This window comes from Electrona antarctica, assembly GCF_951216825.1.
Source record: "Electrona antarctica genome assembly, chromosome: 7".
NCBI classification, from domain to species: domain Eukaryota; kingdom Metazoa; phylum Chordata; class Actinopteri; order Myctophiformes; family Myctophidae; genus Electrona; species Electrona antarctica.
The window spans coordinates 55,082,271-55,093,622 of record NC_136812.1 but is presented as its reverse complement, the minus strand read 5'-3'; positions in this window follow the sequence as shown (position 1 = coordinate 55,093,622).

The window sequence follows — 11,352 nt, the reverse complement described above, 5'->3', positions numbered from 1 at the left end:
AGAGGAGAGTGCGTGCATGTGCGTGCGTGTGCGCGCGTGTGTGAAAGGAGGTAAAGTTGACCTTAAATCAATTACTTTCTATCATTCCAGGTGAGCCAGTCGTCACTTTTGTCGTCGTTTATTACGAATTACGTCAGCATGGTAACGCGTAACGGAAAGAAAAGCACAGGCCAATGGCAATCAATTGGCTGAGGCAGAGGCTGGAAATTGCACAGGTGAGGGGACTTTGGTCCACTGGCAGAGCCTGGCCAGAGCCATTTGTGGTGTTTTGGACAACAGTGTGTCCCACAGACTCAAGGCACCGGGCACTGCACTCCCTGTTGGGATGTGGAACGCGTGTGTCGAATTTGAAGTCGATGGGTCAAACGGTTCTCGAGTTACATGCATTACAACCGTACACACACGCACACACACAGACAGAGACGTGGCACATTTATTAGACTAGACCTGTACGTGCCCGTCGCAGTCGGCCACCGGCCTACTTGAGAACAATGCAACTTGGGAACCTAATGATATACGTTGTCATAGCACCCGTTTTAACTGCCGGTGTCCCACATGGAGTTCTGTGTATGTGCCTGTGTGTGAAGACTGCAAACTGAAAAGTGTACTTGGCAATCAATTCGGCCCACTGGCAGAGCCTGATTGGTTGAGCCTCAATTGGCTGAGGCAGAGGCTGGAAATTGCACAGGTGAAAGGAGTTGGCCTCATTAGGCCCACTGGCAGAGTCTGGCCCAGGTGAAAGGAGTTGGCCTCATTAAGGCTCATTCATAGTCTGGATTTTCGGTGGTGAGGTGACCACCGGAGCTGAAATAACGTTGAGCGGTGGTGAGTAAAAACAGAGAGAAGAGCTGGGGCGGTGGCGGTGGTTTGCTCTTCACCGCGGCTTGTGACGTCATGTTGTAGTTCGGTGCTCACCTCACCACCGAAAATCCAGACTATGAATAACTGGCAGAGCCTGGCAGAGCCTGACCAGAGCCTTTTGTGTTGGTTCTGGAAAACCGTGGGTCCGACCAACTCGATACCTGGCACTGCACTCCCTGTGGGCCTGGGGAACGTGTGTGTTGAATGTGAAGTCGGTGGGTCAAACGGTTCTCGAGTTACGTGCATTACAACCGTACACACACGTACGCACACACGCACGCAGAGACGTGGCACATTATATAGTAGATGTGTTACACTCTCAGAGTTACAGACCTGTAAGGGTCCATTTGGTTACAAGTGTTACACTCTCAGAGTTGCAGACCTGTAAGGGTCCATTTGGTTCTATCTATTACACTCTCAGAGTTACAGACCTGTAAGGGTCCATTTGGTTCTGTGTTACACTCTCAGAGTTGCAGACCTGTAAGGGTCCATTTTAGGTTTTATTGATGTATTTATTTGTCTGATCCGGTAACGGACGGAGCACACACATGTGTGTGTGCGTGTAGTAGAGGGGGCATCCTTACTATTGGGCACTCGGTGTCTGTCAGACTGGCCCCATAAAATCTGAATCCCCCACCCAACCCTTTTCCCCCCTCACAGTCACTGTATATGTTTTTTCCCCTTACATTTTTACCTCCTCTATGATGATTTCCTGTTTTTGGCTATATAGATAGAAGTGTATATTTGTACGTCTCTAAATCTTATGTAAACAAGTTTAATGCTTTTATGGTGTCGTCCACTCACTACAGTTAACAGCTTTGTATTGAGTTGTGCTTGAAATGTACTGTAATTCTGTTAATAAATACTTCAATCAATCAATGAATCTGTTCTGTGCGTTCTGTGCTGCTGTATGGCGTGCACCATTTGAAAACACATCTTGACTAGTACTGGCCATACCTTGAGTTGGCTGTGTGGCCGCGACCGTCTCTAGTGTTGTCCTTGCGTTCGTGTTTGAGGGATTCCGATTTTACGGGGGCCAGTTTCGAATTGCAGCCGTCCGTAGGTGCCCTTTGAGAGCGGTTTTGAAAGAGTCAAGGGATTCGCATGTCTTAATGACAGTTGGTAGGGCGTTCCACATTTTGGTGGCATAGGAGCGAAACGAATTTAGTCCCTTGTTTGTGCCGAATCTGGGTTGTACATGGTTCGTTGCACTCCCTCTGGTGTTGTGGGTGTGGACTTCGTTAACATTAAGGAAGTATCTAGTTTGTGCGTCTGGTGGTGGAGACAAACAGATACGCTGAACAGAGCAGAGCCGATACTCCATCCAGAGCTAAATGGACAGAAGTCAGTCTCGTTGAGATGAAAACTTTTTTAGGAATTTGTCTCGGAATGGGAATCCTGAAACTTCCAGCCAGGTGGGATTACTGGCGGATAAAACGACCCCTTCTTCAGACCAACTTTCCCCAGTAGGCTACATGTCGCGAGACAGATTTGCTGCTATCTGGAGGTAATGATGAGTATTTTATGAACTGTAATAAATGATGATGATGATTATAACGCTGGCAAGAAACGATGATGAGCCTATATGCTGCCTAGACGCCCTCCCATAACAAGTTTACAAATGAAACCAAATTAACCCATGATATCTATTATCTATATCCATCTCTCTGTAATTTCGTTACATTTGTACACTTGATAGACGTGAATCCCCCCCACCGCCCACCCCTTTTTTTCCCCTCACTGTATATGTTTCTTTTCCCTTTTTACCCCCTTTATGATTAATTCCTGTTCTGTCTATAGAAGTGTCTATTTGTACGTCTCTAAATGTTTTGATGATTTGAACATGGTGGACCCTATTGGAAACAAGTGTAATGCTTAATTGGGTCGTCCACTCACAGTTAACAGCCTTTGTATTGAGTTTGTGCTTGAAATGTACTGTAATTCTGCAAACTGTTAATAAATTCTTCAATCAATCAATCAAAGACAGACAGACACGTCTATAGGTAGGTAGGCCTACACACAGTATTATTATAATGTCTGATGATGGTGAATGGTAATACAAGTTCATAATTAATTATAATGATAAGAAATAACAGTAGTAGTAGTATTTTATTTAGTGATTTTATTTATCACACAATAATAAACAATACATTACATGAATGTACTAGCAATAAGTATTACCAATACTATACAGTATAATCAAGTCTGATGATGATGATACAGATTATTATAATAATGATGGTGATGGTGATGATAGTAATAATTATGACAGTAATACATTATGATTATAATGATGGCTGCTTGCATGCATGTATGCAAGCATGCTTGTATACATGAATATTACATTTTGAATATTTGGATGAATATTACATTTTTTACTTTTCATAATTTGGTGATATTGTTATTACATTGGTGGTGTGTGTGTGTGTGCACGTGAATAATGCAATGTGATAACAATATCACCAAATTATGAAAAGTTAAAAATGTAATATTCATCCAAAGTAACTTATTTACTTTTTACTTACGTGTATATTCAGATATCTTCATCTCCAAGACAACAATGAGGAAGGCCTGGACCGCTCGGACAAACTCTGAAAGCTGCGTTGGTTCCTGAATCACCTGGCAACACAGTACCAGTCCCTCTATGGGGTAAACGGTACTGTGTCTGTTGACGAGAGCATGATCAAATACAAGGGCAGACTCTCCTTCAGGCAGTACCTTCCCCTCAAACCCACAAAGTGGGGTGTCAAGGTGTGGGTCATGGCGGAGAGCTCTACTGGATACTGTTCAAGCTTCCAGGTAAGAAAGATAAAATCAGCACACCAGTTAGCTCCCATTTGCAAAGATGTAATAGTACGTTTCAAGTACCAAAGTTGTTCTTGTTGTTGGTTTTTCGTTCCAGGTCTACACAGGTCGTGATGGGAATGTCGCAGAGAAGGGTCTTGCTCATCGTGTCGTAATGGATCTGGCAGAATCCTACTATGGCTCTAACCTGTCCATATACATGGACAATTTTTATAGTGGGGGTGGAGCTTTTCCAGGACATGAGGAGCAAGGGTATGGATGCCTGCGGCACCATTCGGGCCAACAGGAAGGGGCTGCCAAAGGACGGACAGCTGACAAAAAAGGCGAATTTGGTGAAGCACGAATTCAGAGTCGCCCAGAAGGACGACCTCACATTCTGTGTCTGGCAGGACACTAAGGCTGTCATGGTTCTGTCCAACCATCACGACCCCACCGAGACAGGGACCGTACAGAGAAGGAAGGGTGCCTCCAGCCAAACCACTGTGGTAGTTCCATCCTGCCTTGCCGATTACCAGAAGCACATGAAGGGTATGTTTGAGTTATTGATTTTTTTATTTATTGACAAAAATAAATACAAATAAATACTGTATATGACATAGCCTACATTATTTGAAAACATCTGTCAAAAAATATAAAACAAATAGCCTGAGAACCTTTTTCCATTGTGGTCCTCTCAGTGTAAATGTGTGTGTAAACTGAGTCCTGTGTTTGTTCCAGGTGTGGATCTTCTGGATCAAATGGTGGGCTACTACAAAATTGAGCATCGCTCAAAGAAGTGGTGGAGGAGGGTGTTTTTTTACTTCCTCTCCGTGTCCTGCTACAACGCGTTCGTTGCCCATAGAGCTGCTGGAGGAAGAGCATTCTCCGCCTCTTACAAGGGGTACAAAGATTGGCTGGAGGACCTGATGGAGGAACTTGTTGTCCCAGTTTTGGCAAGGCCTCCTCCTGATTTCTTCCCCCCTCCATCCCCAGCTGTGCTAAACACGGAGCATGATTTTGAGAAAATCTTCGATAAGAGAAGGGGCTGCAGAGAGTGTGCAGTGGCAAAAAGTGGCACTGGTGAACGTCCCACAGCCACAGTATATGGCTGCAAACAGTGCAAGGAAGCTGTGCACATGGAATGCTTCGGCAAGCATGTCCGTTTTATGAACTGAACACTGAATTCACTTTTCTTCTTTTTTTTGTTTTTGCATTTTTGTGAAATGTTGCTAGGCACTATTATTTTATTGTATGTTATGGTTCCGAGGGAGCCTGTTCTGGAGACTTGAATGACGTTTATCAAATTGTTTCAGAAAAAAAGAACACTGTGACACTTTTATTTTCATTTTTGTGAATATATTACCTTTTGTTATGTTTCCAAGGAAACCTGTTGAGACTGGAGAAGATTCAAAATGAGTGGTCCTGATTCAGAACCACTGATCCGATTGACTTTCCACTTGGTACTGCACTAGCCTGTGAGCCCAGGAATCCCCCGCCAAGTGGGAAGTCAATCGGACCGAGTTTTGATATTCCTGCCCATTCTAAGCAGATCGGGCCGGTTCTGCAGAACTGCTGATCCGATTGACTTCATACTTGGTACTGCACTTACCTGTTTGTACAACAACACACCTGCCAAGTATGAAGTCAATCGGATCAGTGGTTCAGGAGATATTGCTGTCCATTCCAGGTGGGTCGGGCTGGTTCTGCAGAACCGCTGATCCGATTGACTTCATACTTGGTACTGCACTTGCCTGTTTGTACAACAACACACCTGCCAAGTATGAAGTCAATCGGATCAGTGGTTCAGGAGATATTGCTGTCCATTCCAGGTGGGTCGGGCTGGTTCTTCAGAACCGCTGATCAGATTGACTTCATAATTGGTACTGCACTTGCCTGTTTGTACAACAACACACCTGCCAAGTATGAAGTCAATCGGATCAGTGGTTCAGGAGATATTGCTGTCCATTCCAGGTGGGTCGGGCTGGTTCTGCAGAACCGCTGATCCGATTGACTTCATACTTTGTACTGCACTTACCTGTTTGTACAACAACACACCTGCCAAGTATGAAGTTAATCGGATCAGTGGTTCAGGAGATATTGCTGTCCATTCCAGGTGGGTCGGGCTGGTTCTGCAGAACCGCTGATCCGATTGACTTCATACTTGGTACTGCACTTACCTGTTTGTACAACAACACACCTGCCAAGTATGAAGTCAATCGGATCAGTGGTTCAGGAGATATTGCTGTCCATTCCAGGTGGGTCGGGCTGGTTCTACAGAACCGCTGATCCGATTGACTTCATACTTTGTACTGCACTTACCTGTTTGTACAACAACACACCTGCCAAGTATGAAGTCAATCGGATCAGTGGTTCAGGAGATATTGCTGTCCATTCCAAGTGGGTCGGGCTGGTTCTGCAGAACCGCTGATCCGATTGACTTCATACTTGGTACTGCACTTACCTGTTTGTACAACAACACACCTGCCAAGTATGAAGTCAATCGGATCAGTGGTTCAGGAGATATTGCTGTCCATTCCAGGTGGGTCGGGCTGGTTCTGCAGAACCGCTGATCCGATTGACTTCATACTTGGTACTGCACTTACCTGTTTGTACAACAACACACCTGCCAAGTATGAAGTCAATCGGATCAGTGGTTCAGGAGATATGCAGACAGATATGTAGTTGAGTATAATTAATGTATTCGTTTTATATTACTTTATTTTATTTTTTAATAGTTTGTAATAAATATTTGTGCAAATACATTTTATTCTGAACAATAGCCAAAGTTGTAAGCTCTGAAATGTTTTTGGAATTTTGTTTCTATCTGCTATAGAGGCTGAGTAATATATGTTTTAGTGAACCTTGGGAATTTTGTGAAGTTTCTCAGAAAGACCTCAGGTTCTAGGGTGTCTTTCATAAAACTGCCATAGGTTTTAGAAGGCCTTTTCAAAATCGGCCTTAGGTGTAAATGGGTTAAAACTACAGGGAAGGGTCATCAGGTCAGAAATAGAATAATTTATTTGAACAACCCATTTAAAAAGGATGACATATCAGAAACCAGGTTAAAATGTCAGTTATGCTAACTATTACCACAAGATCAGCAGCCAGGGGAACCAAAGGTGTCCTTGCTGACAGGGGGACACTGATTTCACAAGCCATGCACTATACTAGTTAAAACCCCAAGACAGCCTACCCCAAGACAGCCTATACCACGTATACCCACCACCTGTCGGGACTACAACTCTAGCCCACCTGTGCTACTGCTACTACTGGCACAGTCAGAGGCAAATATACTTTATATTCAACATCTATTTTGCATCGATTCAATATAGTGAGCTGGTTTGCACAAAACAAAATAAACCTAAACAAATTAAATAACAAAACTAATAAGGACAAAAACAGCAAGGGCACAGAGCTCCTCCTAATAAAACAAAAAGACAATTAAGACAAAATTACAAATTAAAACACAAGTACAATATGCAGAGGCAGCCCTTTACCTCAGATTTAAGAATGCCACACTAGGCAATGAGGCCATGCTGTCATCAGCACTCGGTCCCGTGAGCTTGCCACCGAACCAACTGGAGCTGGAAAAGCGCTGCATAAATATATACGAGGCCATGGCGTGGAGAAGCCACGCAGTCAGTACTCCTAGCTGGTCCATGGGGCAGCAAGCCACTAAATGCTCAGGAGCCAACAAACAGCAGCTCCGCATGAGAGTCATACGAAGCTATAGTATAGCCTACAACAGGTGGGGGGAAACCAGCAGCCTATCCCAGGGTGGGATTCCCACTGTCAGATGCCTGCAAAGTAAGAAGCACTTAGATTTTGCTCATAACTTTACAATTATAAAAACACATGGAGACCAGACCTTACATACCGTCAATGACATTCTCTTGCACCTACAACCCCAACACACCACCAGGCAAACACAACAAGCCAGCCAGCTACTCTGATAGCTGGGTGTGGCTCCCTCTTATTCAGTGAGCAGCCAGGTGTCTCAGCTGTCCTGAATATGGGTAATTGGGATGTCACATGATTGGAAAAGCTCAACCCACTACACAAAGGAGGAGGATGTGCAAGTCTACCTGCACTCCCATCCCGACAGCTCCAAACCAAATGAAGTGAGTAAAGTTGTGACAATTTTTCACTGTGTCAGCTGTGAGGGGTCATATCACTCCTCGTTGAGTTGATGTAAGTTGTCAGACTTCATTCTCCTTTTATAATCAGGACTGCAGCAACTTCAAAGCTGGTAACATGGTCAGGTCAAAAAAACAGCAGACAAAACTCGACGTGACCGGGGTCTTTGGAGCGTGCTGTAAACATGAAATTCCACTGCTATTTGTGAACATGAACCAGGGAGAACGGTGAGTTTGTTTTTTCACAACTGCTAAGCTCCAAATGTTACCCAAAGATGTTGGATGCTATTTATTTACATTTTAGGTCATCATGGAACCCATTTGGACAAATTGGAGAACTGTCGTTTTTTTTTCTCAATAGGCTGGCATTCTCCATGTATGTCATCGATGAGTTGCTGAGCAGATGCCAGGACAAGAGCATTGAGCTCCATGTCATATATGACATAGCATGTGTCCTGTCATCACACATGCGTGTAAGCAATTTCTTAAACCGTTATTAAATACTCAAGACAACATTTACTTGTGCAATACAGTTTTATGTAATGTATTGTCTTGTGTTCCATCAGAAGAAAGGAGAAGGCATACCAGCTAGTCTGTCCCTGGCTGTACCGGCGTTTCATGTTTATGGTCATAAACTCCAGTGTCAGGTAATGTTGTCTGTCTGTCAGTGAAAGTATTGTGATTAATGTTTATGGTTAGGGTTATTAATGGCCTTATTCTGCAAGGGAAGCACTTAAAGAGTGACACACATACAGTACACACTCACAAACTAAATATGTAAACAGTACAAATTATGAATGCACCCATAGTGCAGCAGTCGTGCTATAGATGGGTTTCTTGTTTACAGACATTGAGACTGCACGCGCCTATTTCATGTAATCAATTCCCAACAGTTCCCCAAACCTGTTGGTTTCAGTTCAATCAACCTCCTCTTGTGTGTTGGCTGGTGAGATGCAGAGAGGCACCCTAGTGAGACAGATATATATATTTACTTCACCCACTAACCCACCCACTCACACCGAGAACAGCTCACATACAAGCTTGCGTCATGGATGCGGCTGCTGTGAGCTTGGAGGTCTGCTGTTCTCAGCCATTCTCTGTGCAGCAGCGTCAGTGCTGTGACCACTTTACATTGAATGTAATGAGCGATCGGTTTCTTTTGCCCACGACCTGCGCACACATACAGGTTCTTGTCAGTGTGACGTTGTCTGGAATTGCGTGTATTGTACTGTACATTGATGTAAATGTACTTCAATCGTCTGTTATTTACAGATCATGTACAGCACAAGAAGGCTGCAGGGGTTTGGGCTGACGGATGGAGAAGCCGTGGAGAGGCTGTGGTCATTCCTAAGAAGATTTGCGCGAGTCACAAAATAGATGACGCCATCACATCGCATCGACCTCCTAAGTGATGCGCTGCTTTATTTTAGGAGGAGGAAATCGGCTGATCTAGGTTTGCCCCCATTTCTATCTTTGCCGGTTATGCTGCTTCCAGTTACAGCTTTTTCACATGGAATGAATGTTGTTTATTAACAACATGTACTGTATTCACTGGTGCTGGATGTGTCATGTGCCTACCAAAGGCAGGCATTTTGTGAGCATGCAGTATGTGCCCTAACATTATGCTGCTGGTTTTTACATAAAGTTGACAATTTCTGTTTGTAGATGTGCAGCTCCATCAGAGATGGGTAAGGGCAGAGAAGGTCCTGACTGCTGCGGAGGTGGAGTTTTCTGCCATCCTGAGAGAGGCACCAGGTAGGCCTACAGCTTTCTTCTACGCACACACACACACACACACACTTCAGTTGTATTCTCAAGTAGTGGGAATTGCTGTTTATTTCAGCGTTCGAAACATCTCGTTCATGAGAAAGATTAGTTTTCACCAAATCATTCACCGTTCAGTACTTCTCGTTCCGGTCCGGACAGAGCTCCCTCTGTGCAAGCTCATAGGCTAATATGCTTGCTTCCAATGTGCAGCCGATCCCACTGACATGATTGCACAGAAACACAGCACTGTCATTCATGAGCATTGCACATGTTCTTTGTACTATAATGTAGTAAAAGTAATCAATACCTATTGTTAATTTGTTTATTTCGTTTTCTTAAAGGGTGTATTTCAGAGCAGGACGTACAGGGGTGGATGGAAAGGGAGACAGAAGTGGCTCAACTTTCCGTTAAGAAGACGAAGCCAAAAGGTATGCCAAATTAATATAATGCAGATGTTAAGTGGTTCATTTCCCATTTGCTCAGAGCGGCAGGGAGGGTTCCCAGTTGATCCCAGACTCCCCCAGAGTTAGTGTCGAAGTGTAATTGAGCAGGACACTGCACAGGTTGGTGCCTTGCATGGTTTCCAACTTAGACGGTGTATAAATGTGTGAGAATGGGTGATGCTGGTTTAACTCAAATCACATCTTGATTTCAGCAGCATTTCTTATTCCAGTACAAAGTTATTATGTACTACCTATGTCAAAGATTGTCATTCTCATGCATAATGTATTCTCATAAAATATTGGATTCCCCCTCTTTATTTCCATTGGATGCTGCGGTTCGTTGAAGTTAAATTGTCTGTTTTATGTTTCTAGAGTGTGTTCCCAGATGGAAGAGGGTCTACATCACCAAGTTGATCGAGTTAAACCAGCTCAAGTAAGTATAATCTCAATTTGCTAAACTAACTCAATTAGGATGGATCTATCCCCCCGTTACTGTATTTTATAAAAGCAGAAAATGTGCTGCTTTGATTATTGGCACTCCCCAGCATTAGCTGGGTTATTGCATGTTTTGTAAGTAGTCTGTCTCTCGCCCCCCCCACCCGATCAGTGTTCTGAGATTCCACACAATGAAAGTTAAATGACAATGATTTGTCCAGTCGTATATGGGCTTATTTGTCAATTTGTGCAGACGTCTGTCCAGCAACTGTCCATATATGGGCATATGTATGTGTGCCTGTCACAGACACACAACTTGATTATGATTTCACAAGGTATTTTATCCACAATTGTTTTACTTAAGCAATTCACAGTTCACACGTGCAATATTGTTTTGGCAATATAGATTTGTTATCAGTTTTAACAAAAAATATGTCGATGTAGATTGCATACTAAGGAGTCGTCTGCTGCAGATGAAATACAGTAAGTAAGCCTATATATATAACATTTCAATTGTGTCCATGTGTGCTTTACGGAGTACTGGCAGCATTCATTTATTTTTGATATTTCTTTTGTTTAGGATAGAGAATTGTCTTCAGACAATTGAGGGAAAACACTGCATTGCAACAAGATGGCATCAGTCAGATGTGGTGTTCCAGTCAACGTTGAAGGTCCTTGACTGGGAGGTTAGGAGTCAACTCCTTCTGCAAGCTCGCACAGAGGCAAGGGAGAGAGTCACTCTACTCCATCTCAAAGGCAAATACCCAAGTCCAAGTCACTTTTAATAATTATTATAAAATGGCATGCTTTTGATATTGCTATAGAACAAATGTTTCCCCAGGACGAAACTAGTGGGTATTGCCTGCAACCTCATGATAGATTCATATCACGTTTCAGAAGCCACGATATACGATCGATATACGATA